Genomic DNA, 16,001 nt, shown 5'->3' with positions numbered 1-16,001 from the left:
AGCCTCCCCAGGCACTTTGAAACTATGGTTTTGGAGGTGATCAGACAATAGCAGACTACTTGCTTTAATTACAAGTATTCACTCCATAATAACCAGGTACCTCCAGCCTCATAACAGAGAGCCAGAAAGAACTTGCATGTAATGTCAACACCTCTGTCCAAAACACAGAAGTTTTGCCTGCTTTTGTCAACTTAACTGGTAAATAAAAGTAAATTTAAGTAATAAATAAAAGGAAAAGATAAAACCTCTTTGTGTAATTGTTTTAATGGGGAAGGGTAACATAAACGCATATAGAGGGGTTTGAAAGGCATGGATAAGACACTGAGGAATCGGTAGGGGTGTAGAACCAGAGGTGGAAGGAATGGATTTTGGAGAATCTGCAGAATTAGCTGTCTAGGAAGCCATGCAGCCTAGTCTATAACACTGTGGGTTTGTTTCTCCATTATTTATAATAAAACCTGGTTGATTTTAAGGTCTTATCCTTAATTTTGTTAGAAAACATAATGGTCAAAATTAACAGAAGAGTTTCCTAAGAGGAGAAGAAAAATGTAAGGGAACTGAGGGTCAGCACAACTGCAGAAGACGTAAATGAGAGGAAGGAATCCATAACTATTCATAATAGGATAACTTGTAATATTGGACACAAGGTAAAAAAGAGCAGAAGGCTGTATTTCTAGGGGAAATGAGGTTTCTGCACATCAGCTGGATTTGACTAGTGGTGGCAAAAAGAAACCCATTAAAAGATGTGGAAGAGGGAGTCAGCAATAAGAATATGAGGGAGAAGCAAGGTATCACAACAGAGACCAATGAGCTCCATAAGCAAGCACAGGAGAAAAGGACAATGCGCCACAGGCAGAGCTGCTGGGGAACTCAGAGGCAGTAGAAACTCGGGACATGGTAGACATAATAGAGGTGTCTAGCAGGGATCGAGAAGGAAACAGAATATTTTATTTTTGGTTGTTATTATTCAGCACTGAAAAAGGAGATGTTTCAGACAGAATACTTAAAAATATAAAAACTTTGAAACTTTGATTAATACTGTCATTTGGAGTGAAACTGTAGGTTGTTTCACAGAATATGTGCAAACCAGTGGAAACATGAACAGAATCCTTAAATCAGACCTTCCAATATTAGTCACTTTGTCTGCCATCTGCTGGGAACTGCGACTGCCAGTTCATTTAGTTTTTCATAAGCTGACCCTAAAATAACTTCTTGTAAAAATTATACTTTTTTTCTCCCTTCCTGTAAGGAAAAGGCATCCTAACTTCTTTGAGCTAGGGCATGAAATGGCTTGCTAAATATCAAAATGCACTTAATAAAGATGTGCCAGCTCATTCAACTGATACGCCGTGAAGTTGGAGACACCTTTAATATTCCACTAATTTCACTGTAAAAAGCAGTTCTCTGAACACAAATTCCCAGCCATTGAAGGAATCTTCATGCTCACTATTTCTTTTATTGAAGTAGACAGAAGTCTGACAAAGACCTACACCACTTGCAGCTGCTAGGATAAATCCACTAGACATCCAATATAGTATCACACTAGGTACAAATATATATAATACCTGAGCTTCCAGAGTGTTATATTACAGCAATAACTACATGTCATGATAAATAAACATGCAGAAATCTGGAGACTCCTATTGCATGAACAAAAGAAAAAGGAGAGCTTAGAGAAAAGAAATTCCTAGGTACATCTGAAAATAAGAAAGGGACACTGAAAAAATAAATATAATCTCAAAGACCCTGGATATGGCTTGAATCTACAAAAAAAAAAAAAAAAAAAATCTTACTATCTTCTGTGCCTGGTAGAGAAGACACACTTCCATAGAAAGCTGTATTCACTTGTGATTACTCAACCAACAAGAATGAAAGAGAAAACAGAATAATGAGAGACGATGGGAAGCCTGATTGCACTGAATTCAACATGAGAAGTTCCATTCACTGCAGTCTGTCCAGATTCTCTGGTTTTTAAATTGCAGTAGTGCCACAAAGTATTCATAATGTTCAACTCCATTTGTTAGTGACGTTTCACTGATCAGAAAACCAGGCATATCAACTAGGAGTTTAAAGATTTATTTACAATATGCATAAGGATTATTTGAGAAAGGTCTAGCCAACAGCAGCGCATTTATATATTAGAGAAATGAGCTGCACTGATGCTGTGCAGGGATCCGCAGATGTGGCATCTTCTCTTAGGTGAACACCGATAACTAACTATGTCTTTCTCACGTCGTTTTCACTTGAAAGCCTGGATTGCTTTCAGAAAGAAAGGGTCTATATTCTCATTTCACCAGCGACGAAACTGTCCCACAGATTTGCTCCAGGTTACATAAACAAATGAGTACCCTGCTCTAGAACAAAAAGTTCATTTTGTCATAGAAGTGGGAATTCCTTGAGAGGAATTACCCGTATCTTAGAGAAAGTTGAACTTTATCAAAGGGCATTGAAAAAGACCTCCAAAGCAAGGTGAAATAATACATACAACATAAATAAAGTAACTTGCCAATAACAATACTGACATCCAAATACTGGGAATCACCAGGAAGCCAAAGAGAAATTCACTTGAGTTAAGATAATGTCTCTGGCTGTTAACAACAAATATTTCAGTTTGGTCTATGTCAACATCCACAGCAAGTCAGATACATTGCCAGGATCATCAGTTGCCCTTCAGGAACTCAAACAGCCCAGTAGACAGACAAGCATGCTGGTGCATAGACCCATGCTGCCTGGGCAGGTACATACATAATTATGCATCTTAGTTAGTGCTTAGTTACATTTACTTTAGCGGAGCTACAACCACTTATAACCGAGGACCTCTGCAAAATATATTTCCGTAGTTAAGTTTGTACAATTAAGCAATACCTACCTTCAGGCAGAAGGCTTTTCAAATACGAGTACAGTAAAACATGGGTGAGTGACAGTGCCAAAAATCAATGATTAATTATCAATTTTAGAAAAAATGAATTATTAATTTTAAAAACAATCAGCCTTCCCTTGACCTGAAGCCAAGCCAAAGTTTGGGAAAAAATGCCAGGTTGTGTACTTTGTTACATTGGTTTTTTGGTAAGACATTTAATGCAGCTACATTGGAACAAAGCCAGTGAATTCAAGCAGTCTGTGGCCCAGTAATTGAAAACAGAGATAAGTTAAATTTTCACAGACATAGGTCTCCTTTCCAGAAAATTATTTCAGTTTTAGAATCATAGAACAATTCTGGTTAGAAGAGATCTCAGGAAATCACGGAGGTCAACCTCCCACTCAAAAGAGTCAACACTGCTGCGGTAGGTTGACCTTGGCTGGATGCCAGGTGCCCACCAAGCCACACTATAACAGAGAAAAATGTAACAAAAAGCTCGTGGGTTGAGATAAGGACAGGGAGATCACTCACCAGTTACTGTCATGGGCAAAACAGGCTTGACTTGGGAAAAACAATGTAATTTATTGCCAATCAAATCAGAGCAAGGCAACGAGAAGTAAAAACAAATCATAAGACACTTTCCCCCCACCCTTCCCTCCTTCCCAGGCTTAATTTTACTCCTGATTTTCTCTACCCACTCCTGCCCCTGAGCAGTGTGGGGAGGGAGGACAGGGGTTGCAGTCAGTTCTTCACAGGTTTTCTGTGCTGCTGCTTCCTCCTCAGGGGGGGACTCCTCACACTCTTCCCCTGCTCCAGCATGGGGTCTCTCCCACAGGAGACAGACCTCCATGACCTTCTCCAATGTGAGTCCTTCCCACTGGCTGCATTTCCTCACGAACTGCTCCAGCTGTGGGTCCCTTCCACAGGGTCACAAGTCCTGAGAAGGTTTCTCTCTCCATGGGTTCACAGGTCCTGCCAGGAGCCTGCTCCAGTGCAGACTTCCCACGAGGTCACAGCCTCCTTTGGGCATCTACCTGCTCTGGTGTGGTGTCCTCTACAGGCTGCAGGGGGTATCTGCTCCCCCGCTAACCTCCACGGGCTGCAGGGGGGTATCTGCTCCCCCGCTAACCTCCACGGGTTGGAAGGGGACAGCCTGCCTCACCACAGGCTGCAGGGGAAGCTCTGCTCTGACAGTTGGAGCATCTCCTTCCCCTTCTTCTTCACTGACCTTGTTGTCTGCAGAGTTGTTTCTCTCATATAATCTCATTCCTCTTTTTTGGCTGCTGTTGCACAGCAGTTTTGTGCCCCATCCCCCCTTTTAGGTATGCTACCACAGAGGCACTACCACTATCAGTGATGGGCTCAGCCTTGGCCAGCAGCAGGTCCATACTGGAGCTGGCTGGTATTGGCTCTGTTGGACATAGGGGAAGGTTCCAGCAGCTTCTCACAGAAGCCACCCCCGTAGCCCTCCCACTACAAAAACCTGGCCATGCAAGCCCAATACAACCATATGCAGACCAGCCTGCTTAAGGCTTGGTCTAGCTAGGTCTTGAAAACTTCAAATAAAAATCCTGAATTCAAACCAGGTGTACCAGGCAGGAATTGTATCTTCATGTAGTTTCAGGAATATATTCTATTTTTAAATGTGTTCACTTTCGTATCTGGAGAATTCAGTGGATAAGGACAGTATGTTATAAAGGAATGCCTCACAGTAAAATACATTTAAATCATCAGGGCATTTTCTCTTCTCCTGCTCCATTAAATTTATATCTAAATTTTCTTTATGGTCTCCAGTCTCCTTCCACCCACAGTCCTGTCCTCTGCCATGTAGCATTCTCCCTTCCCACATCTTGGAAGATTTAGAAGTAGCACACTTTAACAGATGTCCTGGATAATACAAACACACTATCCACATGTCTGTGAGGGTATGGCACTTATGGTGACTCGACACTGGTTAACACTGCTACGCTCCATCTGAAGGCTCTTAACAAAGTGATCCTCAGAGAAACAGTAACATAACTCCTTCTGCAGCCTGGCTTGCACCTCCCATTTGGGAAAAAAAGAGATACTTTTCTATTCCCATTCAAAAGAAAGAAAGCAACTTTGAATACCATCTCTCTCACTCCAGCTGTGACATGAGGATAGAGCCCTTCCCAGCTACCAGGAACTCAATCATAAAGGCAGCAGATGTGATGGAAACTGCATTTCTTAAAAACAGAAATCACATTCCTAGTTAAAACAGAAAGAAAGCCCACTGTCCCCCAATGATGTAAGATTATGTCCCCCGTGTAAGAGGATTTTGGACAAAGATTCAGAAAAATAAGTGTAGAAATATTTGCCATTTGCTTCTACGTTGTGGTGACAACAAAGATATAGAATCATAGAATCATAGAATCATAAAGGCTGGAAAAGACCCATAAGATCATCGAGTCCAACCGCTAACCTATCACTGCCAAGTCTACCACTAAACCATATCCTCAAGCACCATAACCCAAAATGATACAGAATATCCAGCTACATTTATTATAGTGCCTACTAAATTTCTAGGTTAGATTCTCCACCACTGGATTATTGCTGTGACACCCTGCAGCACAAGAGTTGAAATTGTCCCTGGGTGAAAATTTGTGATAATTCTTTTACTTTCATTTTCCATGACAAATTTGCTTCCTCATAAACCTATCTAGTCTTGTCACTGCCTACATGAAGTATGGCAGTATTTTCACACTGATTTAAGTCAAGGATGATTTTCTGCTGCCCTTAGGCTGATTTCTTTCCACCATAATGTCGTACTCTTTCTCTTTTCCTATAGAGCTGCTTTAACACTCAGAATTTGCACTTTCCCAATACTCTCCTCCTGTTTTATTATTTCTGATTGTCACATGACAGTGCAGTGTTTCTCAGCTCCATTTTTCCCACTTCAGTTTTATTTCCAAGAATTTTCTTTGTTCCTGTGTTATGCTTTATGTTGGGTTATCTCTGTGTTGGTTACCTGCACTGTACATTGCTGTGAAAACCCCTGTCCCACTTTCTCTTTTTAGTTTTTTCTCAGCCTGGTTTATATTATTCATTTTTGTCCCTCAGATAGTGTTTGGTTTATGTTTCAACGAACTAGTGGAAACACTTTTCACAGGAAGTGTCTCCCTTTGAAAATGAATCAGCATGTACAGATTCATATGGTTTTACTCCTTAGGAACAGATGTTAAGGGAATGTAGGTTAAGCTTTAGATCCAAACTAGTCTCTGCTAGACTATAATTTGCTTTGATAAATAGAAAGATGGAAATGCAAACCAACAGGGGCATCCCAGATTTAACATCCCTTCTGTTCTGCCTGAGACACATTTGACTCCGTCACTTGCAGATACACTTTGCTACCACAGTAATCAAAACTAACACAGAAATCTCTCTTAGTCACTAAAAGATTGCGAGTCTTGTCTAACGCTGTAAACACGCAGTTCAACAGACTGAAATTTGTAAATATTCCAGATAAATGCGTATCATCCAATACTATAACATTCTTTCTACGAAACCCGTTTATAAGAATATTTGAGAAACCCATAAATGTTACACAAACTTAGAAATAGACAAAAGCTTACAGAAATGTTCCATGAAGACTGACACGATCTTTAATTAGTTTCCAAGAGGAGGCTGACAATTTTTTCATTGCCTTTGATAACAGCAAAAAAAATTAATGGATTTGTTCTTACCTCCAGTCACTGCTCGGTTCTGCTTGGTACCTCCAGTAGACTTGGAGCATGCTGAGTTGGGGCCCCCAGCCAGCCTTGAAAAATTCTCTCATTCTCTTGCATCTGTTTTTAGGCCAATAAGCTATGATTAGTTTTTCATTATCATAATTAATGTAGTATGGATTAATTAGTTGATTTAGGCACCTGAGTGTTAATTTTTTACTTGACTGTGGCAGGATATACACGGCATATCTCACCCCCAGAGACTTTTTGTGTTTAATACTTGTCTTGGTTTCTGTAACTTTGTTGACATCCCTTCCGAGCAGACAAGTCTTAGGGGGAAAAAAAGTCATTTCACTACACAGGAGCACTAGAGGATAAAGGACATAAGCCAAGCTTACTGCAAAGCAAAAGTAACCTGAAAAGAAATATCGAGAAAACGAGGGCTCCAACCTGTGCATTCTGCACAGTGTTGCACTAAGGTTTTGCAACAGCTAGGTACCACAAGGCATAGACTGGTATCATCCCTCAGCCAATGCTATGGTCCAGGTAGAGGAAAACGTCACAGAATCACAGACTAGTTGATGTGGGGAGCCGCCTTTGGAGACCATCTGATCCAAGCGCCCCACCCCTCCTGGGGCTGTGTCCTATCGGGTTTTGAATGTCTCTGAGGATGAATCCGCACCACCGAGAGGAGCCTGGCTCCTTCTTCTTTACACCCTCACGAGGTAGTTAGAAACGTTGATAAGGTCTGCACTGAGGCTTCTCCAGGCCAAACAATCCCAGGCCTCTCCGCCATATGCTGAGATGCTCTATGACCACTACTATTAACAATTAATAAAATTGAAATAAATGATCATTTTAATATTGAGCCTATGCTTAATTATTTGTTAAATCAGAGGCGAGGACTCACTAAATACAAACTGCTTTCGTAGAGCAGGGCGTTCCCAAAGAGGAAGCAAACAATTTGGAAAAAAGAAAAAGCGACTATCCCAAAGAAAATAAAAATCACAATGATAAATACACAAATCTGTTTCAGAGAAATTCTATTTCTAGGATTATATTGTGATCGTTTCCTTCGGATTTAAAAGAAATATTTTTTTCATTTGAAATGTCCTCCAGAGAGGAATAAGATTTTGGAGAGCACCAGTACAGTCTCATTCCAAACCCCACATCAAGAGAGCAGCACAGAAGCTTCCACAGCAGCAGCAATGGAGCACCGGACAGGATGCTGCTGTAACCTCCACCTCCAGGAAGATTTTTAGGCTAACAACATGCTGGTTTTTACATCACCCAAGATTTGGCCCCAAAAGCTACGTAGGCTATGCTTACATAAGCAAATAATGGCAGGCAAAAGAAGTGGATCTGCAGAGCCAGAGAGCTGCTGCTGAGGGCCTGACACCCTCAGGAAATGAGTTTTGACGTTGTTGTTCAGTCTATCTCTGTGTTGGACCTTCTTGCTGGAAAGCATTAGGTGCGCTCCTGCATCCCTTCTTTCTGTTTAACTTCATTTAAAAGGAATCCACTGTGCCTGATACAAGACTGCACTGAAACATGGGATGTGAAACAAAGCACAGTAAGTGTGGATAATCAGGTTTGCTTCACAGGTGCACTCTTGATCCAAACTAAAAAGTTAATGCAAATGAAGCCAGTGTTTATGAGTAATTTTTCTAACATACAAAGTGACAGGCTGTGGTACAGAACTTCTGACCCTTTGCTTGCAGCATTATCCTCGTTCAAAGGAAGTGATATGAAAGCAAAAGAGCCTCAGTGCATGCTTTGTGTGTCTCCAGAATTAGGTGCAAAAAGGGTCTTCCGTGGTGCTCACAAAAGTGCGTTTCACAAATAAAAGAACATGGCAGCTCACTTAAATAATGTATCACCCATAACTGAATACAGATGTTTTCACTCTACCATGACTTTTTTTTTCAGAAATAAGACAAAAATAATGACTTTTTGAAAATACAATTGTATCTTGATGGAAATTTGTGTAGTACCTTATTCAATGCCAGGCATATGTTACCTAATAATTCCTTTGTAAATTTATGGCAATTATTCCCTAGCAACTTCTTTAACATTTAGAGCTTTTCCTTGACACATGCAAAATAAATGCCATCTACTTTCTGCAAAGCATAAACAACCATGGAATTACTTTGTGAAAAGACTGCAATTATCATTTAATCATGCTTAATTATATGGGTAATGTACCTCGAGCAAGTGTTACAGAAACTCAGAAACAGATACTTCGTTACAGTTAAAAAATGGTATTAAACATAACAATATTTTCTGTCATGTAGTGTTGCACTACCATCATACCTAGAGGCATATAACTGATATTACTATTCAGAAGACAACTCGCACTATGGGGGGGATTTTAGCTGCTTTCCAGCCTCTACCCCTGACACTCTCAGCTGGGACAAGGCCTGTGGTTGACAAGGTTGCAAGAAAACAGAAAATATGGGAGCTATACCATAAAAATACAATTTGAAGCCTAGTATCTTCAGTTTCAAGAGTTCCAGTGCTGCTGATCTACATTTAGGCTTTCTTTCCTTTTTTGTTTTTTTTTTTTTTTTAAATTACATACAAATTCAATAAAAAGCCTCACAAAAATACACCCATGACTCAATGAGGACCGAATAGCACCTTTTTTATGTCACCAGCACCAAGTACACTGTAAAATACATAGAAAAGCTGATGATGGAAGACCTGTTCTCTCCTTGAAGGGCTTTACAAACGAGGGGTTCTGTGCTGCTGCTGTTGTATATCTTCTCCACAGCACTCAGCTCTTCTTCCCTAAGGTAAGGGATTTGGCAATCTGAGAATCAAGACTTACATTTCATAGCAGGTATGAACAGAATTGATTTATGTAAGGCAAGCGCTCTGGGCAGGCCTGGGTATGTTAAACAGGACTGCAGATTCATTTTCAGAAACTTGCTGAAAACACAGCCTGCCATGATTCATAGGGGCCTTACCAAATGCTAAATCACTTATTTGACTTTGTAGAACAAACATTAGTACACTTTTCCTTTTACTTACCTTTTTCTTCTCATCTATAACATGCTAGCTAAGCCCTAGAGCTAAATTGTTATCAATATTTGTAAAATATTTGCTGTATAAAAAGCAATTCCTACAGTTGGTACCTAAGACAGCAACTGAATGCATTGATAATATAAATGAGGAGCGTCCCTTAGGTAATACGTGGTTGACACTCTTCTGATTTAACGTTGGCAAACAACAATGACATATGTAAAGATCTTTGGCCTACTTAATGCTATCCATTGCAGAACAAGTGATCTTGAACAGCAATGTGAAGGGAAAAAATTACTCTCTGTACTTCTTTTTTTAAAAATCACCATATATTTCTGAAAAGAGAAAAAATTACTCAGCTGTTATTTGTCCAGCTGTACACTGATATGAGCTACTTCAGTTTTGCTCCTGATGAAGCCAAAGGCAAAGATGCTCAATGGCCAAGATTTCATCTAACATTTTTTGCACAGTCCTCTGGCCTAGGTTTTACCTGTCAGTTCAAAGGCAGCCCTGGCTACAAAAGGGGTCAAGGATTCCCCCGACAGGGCATTATGCACAGCTCCAGTTCCTATGTTTACCAGCTACAACGCTAAGTAAGAGAGAAAGTGAGATAAAACGGTGGGTGTCAAGTTAAAAATTGCTTTTCGGATCCAAGAAGAGGCAAGTTGATGGTTCCAATAAAGTAAATCAAATTGTTTTCACTGACCTCAGCACAAGTTTTGTTATTTAAATCTTGTTCAGCCCAGGACACCAGCCCTTCTGGCCTTAATATCAACAAAATAAACGGCAAGATATTACAAAAGTAGTCATATGAGAAGATCAAACACACATTTTTAATTAAATGCTGTTCAGTGTCCTATGGTTCAAGAAAGAGGTTTCCCAGATAATGATTTATTTAAATTCTGTTTGATACTATGCTTCATCTGCTTTTGTTTTCTTTTTTGATCTTAGGCCATTATTTACCTTACAAACATTTCATGCCTGCTTAGCATTCTCCAGAGCTGTGAATCATGCTGCTTTATCTTCCTCGGAGGCATTCCTTCCTTCTTTTTTATTGATGTTCTACCTCCTCAAGGTACCTGATCTTTGTCCCTTTATTGATGCCTCATTGCATGCCTTTTTCTCCACAGTCAAACAGGTTTCTTGAAGACAGCGCAACACAGAGTCAAAGCAAAACATCTAAGAAATACTGAGAAAGACACAGGGCAGAGGTTATGGAGTGCAGCTAAAAGCATGTTGGCCCTGGGGAGACTGAGAATGGCATGGCAGACTGATTAGGATGTGGAGGAGAAACACGGAAAAGCAAAGAAGGATCTTGTGTAAGATTAAGTGAAAACGTATGGGGAGAAGAAAGAAAACCCCTGGCAAAGTGAAAGCTGAAGCAGAACCAAACATACAGAACTAATTGAGAGAGATATGACTAAAGGCCTAGCATCTTATATGCCAAAAATATTGTTATATAGTGAAAATCGACCAAATTCTGTTCACCTGAGGTTGCTGAGTTATTTCATTTATAGGAACACATTATAATCCATCTTCTCAAGCAGAGAGATACAAGTCTTCTGACAAGAGAAGCCCTTACTATTGATAGCCATTATTGTTCCGTACAGTGGGGCATCACCATGACCTGGCCTGCTGCTACTTTTCTTCTGCATGATCCTCTGACTTAGTTCAGGTCTGACCTTTAATTGCTGGGTAGACGCTTGTGGAAGTGTGGCAAGCCGGCAAAGGTGAGGGCCGGGGCACAATTCAACCTGTTAGATCCCTTTTCAGTGCAAAGCCCTATGAAGCGATACAGGATAAGATACTTCTCTGGACTAAGAGGGTTAATTTAAATATAGTTTTTAAACTATCAGTTGGATACTCAGCTCCCCACAGAGACAGATCTTAAGAAATTTATCCACAGGGATATACAGACTTGATTCAAACTCAGTGAGTGAGAGATTTTTCATTAGCTTCAACGGACTGTGGAACTATACCCGAAGGATCTGCCAGCAAGATTGCGTTAGCAGCCAGATCTACTGAGTTCCTTCTTTTCCAGCATGTAAGACTTTCAGGATGGGAGCATGTCGCCAAACAGGGCCGAGTGACACCGAGGAGATTGCAGCAGCAGGTAGCAACTGGAGAAGGGCCCTTCCAGAGCACAGGCACGTGACACGGCGGGGTTGCGGAAGCAGCTGCTGCAGCTGGTTAGCAGCTAACGGAGAAGAGCCAGAGCTGGAGAAGGCCCCCAGCACAATGCTGCGAGTCAGACTTTGCTGCAAGGAACATGAGGGTGAAGTTCGCAGCATGCATGTCTTCCTCAGCTGGAGAAACTTGTGTGAGGTGACCTTTAAGATAGCCCCGTGACTAGACTTCACGATTCACTTTGCAGAGCTGGAAAGCAGACGTTTCTACGTTCTCTCTTATAAAGACAGACTCTGACCAGTGCGCTATAATTACAGGAGCAGAATCAGAACAAATTTGTTCTTGATGACAAGTGATACTTAGGAGAAACTGTTTTCTATGTGAGGGGGCGACTTTTTTGTTTCTTTTTTTCTTACGCCCTGTTAAATATCTAAATATTGTGGACACTGAGAATAATAGTTAATATTATCTGCTGTCAGTTTGTGCTGTGTAAATAGCTATAAACACAGCAATAAATGAGTGGAAACACATTTTTTTATTTATTTAAGAAAGGAGCCTAAATTGATTAGTCTAGATTTTCAGGCTGTTTAACTAATGTTGATCATTTTCATAAAAATGCCTTTTCTGTGTAATGTTAGGTTGTCTAGAAGATGCAGTATGTACCAAATTAAATGCCAACTATATTCTTTCACTGACATGCTTTAACAAATAGCATGGAATTAAAAAAAAAAAAGTTTTCAGGACTTAAGCACTCCTCATACTCAAAAACTGATAACATGTTCTGATTATGTAAGTACTAATGTAAAGGACCTTGAAATGGCAGGTTAATTTGTAGATCTCATTAGCATCTCACCTACTTTTACCTCCTCTTGTATAACAGCTGCCTTACATTCTGGCTGAGAGTTCTTTTACAAAAATGACCTTTATGGAATCATTTTTACTTACCCTCTTATAATTAGGGATCAAAATCAGACCCATCATAGTTTCCTGAGATGATCACTGACAGATCACCTTAGCATAAATTAGTTCAGCTTTATTTCATACCCATTGTAAGGTATACTTAAAGGCTCGAACAAGACGACCGTTGAAAAGAGTTTTTTTTCCTAAATCAATTTTTATTTACAAATCTAAAAAGAAACAAATAATGTTCCATGCACACAGTACTGGGAAAAAAACTCCTGTGACTGGAATAATAAGGGTGCTGAATAAAGATAAAAACATGGGGTATTGCATTCCTCACGCAGGGGATTACAAATAGAGTAAGGTTTACAGTGCTTTACCGATACTGAGAAATAAGTTGACATACTTCATCACATTTCAATACTGACCAACTATTTTGCTTTTCCAAAACTGACTGAAAATCAGGGGAAAAAACCTAAAGGATTGAAAAAAATAATTGCCTGGGTAATTCATGAATCACTCTGATTGTCTTCATTTGGAATGGCATTCAATAAAAACAGGACAACAGAAATTGCATGACTGACACCCAGACCTTGAGCTTCGAGTAGCCAGTCCAATGCCGGCCACATCAGATGTCCCCCGGCTCTCTGTTCTAAAACCTGTTGTAACATTGCAGGCTGGGCTGGGACCTAAGCGTGTCAGAAGAGGAGCTGAAGATGACAGACAGCACTCCACCAGTTCTAGAGACATGGAGACAGCTTAGAGAGTATGTAGGAAGGTTAAAAAATTTCAAGTTTGTTCTGAAATACTTTGTTCTGAAATGCTGTGGCATTTAAAGAAAAAAGTATCTACGGATATTTCAGCCATTAATACCTACAGTATAAGACTAGAAGAGACAAAAGTAACACTGAACTTTCAAAAAGAAGGGGGAAAATACTTGACATTATCTCTGACCCAGTCGTATCTTTGCTAGGTGACGGCCCAGCAAACACAGCCTTCTTAATTTTCCAATTTTAACGCCTTACCAAATGTTGCAGCATAGCTCAGTGTTCTGTCTCCTTTCCAGCCTCTCCACCTGACCACCCTCCCTGCTGGATGCATCTTTGCTTCAGCGCATGCCAGTCCTGATCACCTATTTTTGGAAAATCCTTCTAAAAGTGGGGAATTTCTGAAAGGACATGCTGATTTTGTTGGGAGAAATGAGCTTAGGGTAGCTGGAAGGCCTTAAGACAAAGAATGAGATTCATCTGACTCCACTACAGCACTAAAAGCCATGGTTTCTGGCTCCCTGTCAGACCTAGTTGATTGATGAAGGTTTGGAAATGTTCAGACTTTGGAAGCAACGGCTAAACTACAAGCCACAGAATGTGGAGTTGATGACTTCAGATTTCTGTGTGGATGGAAGAAATCCCAAGCCAAAGCTCCCAGAGCTTTCCAGTTCTTCAGCAGGAACATCCAAGTCACTAAAATCCATGAATTATAGTCAGGTTCTTAGTGTTTTCAAGGTAACCTGCTGTAAGTCAGGATTTGTTATACAGCCCTCCTGTCTTCAGCTGTGGGACAATGTGCCTATCAGGACTGATTAAACTCATCCGCCCCAGAAGTCTGTATTCTCAGCGGGCCCGACAGAAACCAACCCGGCAAGTTTTTGAATCTTTGCTTAACTTTAGTTGTAGAAGTTTTCTGAAACAAAAACACAGGAGAAAAAAATGATCAATTTAAGAATTTTCCATAGGAAAATTAGCTGACCCTTAACACCAATATAGGCTGCCTAATACCCACGGAAATACAGTAATAATCTGGTACAGTTCTGCACTTCTCTGAAACAATTTACACAGGTGACACCTCCAGATCAACTATATTTTCACATGCAGGGCCGCTGCCTCCAGACATAATGCAGAAGAGAAACATGGACCCCTGCCAGTGAGTCGGGACTCTAAATCATGTAGCTATCATCTCATGTAAGTCTTTTCACTTTCTTTTGCTACCCTTTTTCTGCCATGGTTTTGAAAGACGCTTCTCCAATAAAGGACATAATGACATCTCTGTTTCAAATGGACATCCCAGATTCTCAAAGAGATATTAAACGCTCACATAACGCTAATAATAACAAGTAACATTATCTTTACTGAACAAATGAATGATGTTCTTTTCACCCTTGATGGAAGAAAAGTCAAAACATGATATAGCACAAAATATATATTATTCAAGGAAACTGGATAGCTTTAAAAATGGAAGCATCAACGAAATTGAGGGGAAAAAATCATGGGATAAGCCTCATGTCAGTACCATGGTAACACTTCTTGCCGTACTGGAGCTGAGTGCTAGGCCTCCTTTGCAAGGGAAATAGCTTTCCTATCCAGACCATTCAATCAAATATTGAGTTATATTGCCACTGTAGGCAATAAATAATAAGAAATGTTTATTATGCCTCTTCTGGTATCCTTACTTATTAAGCAATTGTTTCAGCAGTAACTATAAGCAATATGTATATTTTGATTCTTGAGTAACTTGTTGGAAATTAGGTTTCACAGTAGTGTTTATATATTACTCTGATCAAATGCTGCATTATCTTCTACGCTTCTTGGTGGTATTTACGTATTAAGCTTCTTTTTATTAAGTTTCTTGCTGAAATATGATGTATTAAGTAAAGGCTCCCCATAGTAAATTATGTAGATTTCTTGGTAATATCACTGCATTACCCTGCTCTGAATGATCTTACGTGCCTCATTAGCATAGCATGAATTGCAATAGGGAGTTTAATCTCCAGTCCTACACTTCTTTATACACGTCTTTTTCTCCCCATAACTTTTCATTACCGCAGGCTAGGAGTTTAGGCTGATCACCAAACAGGAAAGGGATAAAATCCTGTTCCAAGATGAATGAATGTAACAGCCTACAGGAATAATATCTGAACGTTCTCTCAATGATGATAGCAAATAGGGAAATGGAATGAAATTTCAAGGCATACATATATCATTTTTACCTGCCCCGCATACTTAATGACAGGAGAAATGAACCAACACCTCGCCGTAGTGCCATAAAAGAAAAGAGTGCGAAGCGCCAGATTCTTCCTATGGGTTTTGCGCACCTCACAAAGCCACTCAAGTCAGGAACATAGTTCTCCTGTGCCTCAATGTGAGAGAAACAGGCAATTCCAGGAAGCAATGTAGATCCTATGAAGAAATCGTTACACTAGAGCCTTTTGTCAGTGTGGTACCTTCTACTGCCACTGTGTAAACATATTTTTTCTTATCTATTTCTTGATACGGTTGAATGGGCACATTGAGACACTTGGCATCTACGCGCAAACTTTTTTAAACACAGAATTCTTATGTTCTTTTCCTAGAGGCAGAGAAAATTACATCGAAAGAGATTTTGTATATAATATTCCCTTATATATT

This window comes from Phalacrocorax aristotelis, chromosome 11 (genome assembly GCF_949628215.1).
Source record: "Phalacrocorax aristotelis chromosome 11, bGulAri2.1, whole genome shotgun sequence".
Lineage (NCBI taxonomy): Eukaryota > Metazoa > Chordata > Aves > Suliformes > Phalacrocoracidae > Phalacrocorax > Phalacrocorax aristotelis.
This window is presented reverse-complemented; position numbering follows the sequence as displayed.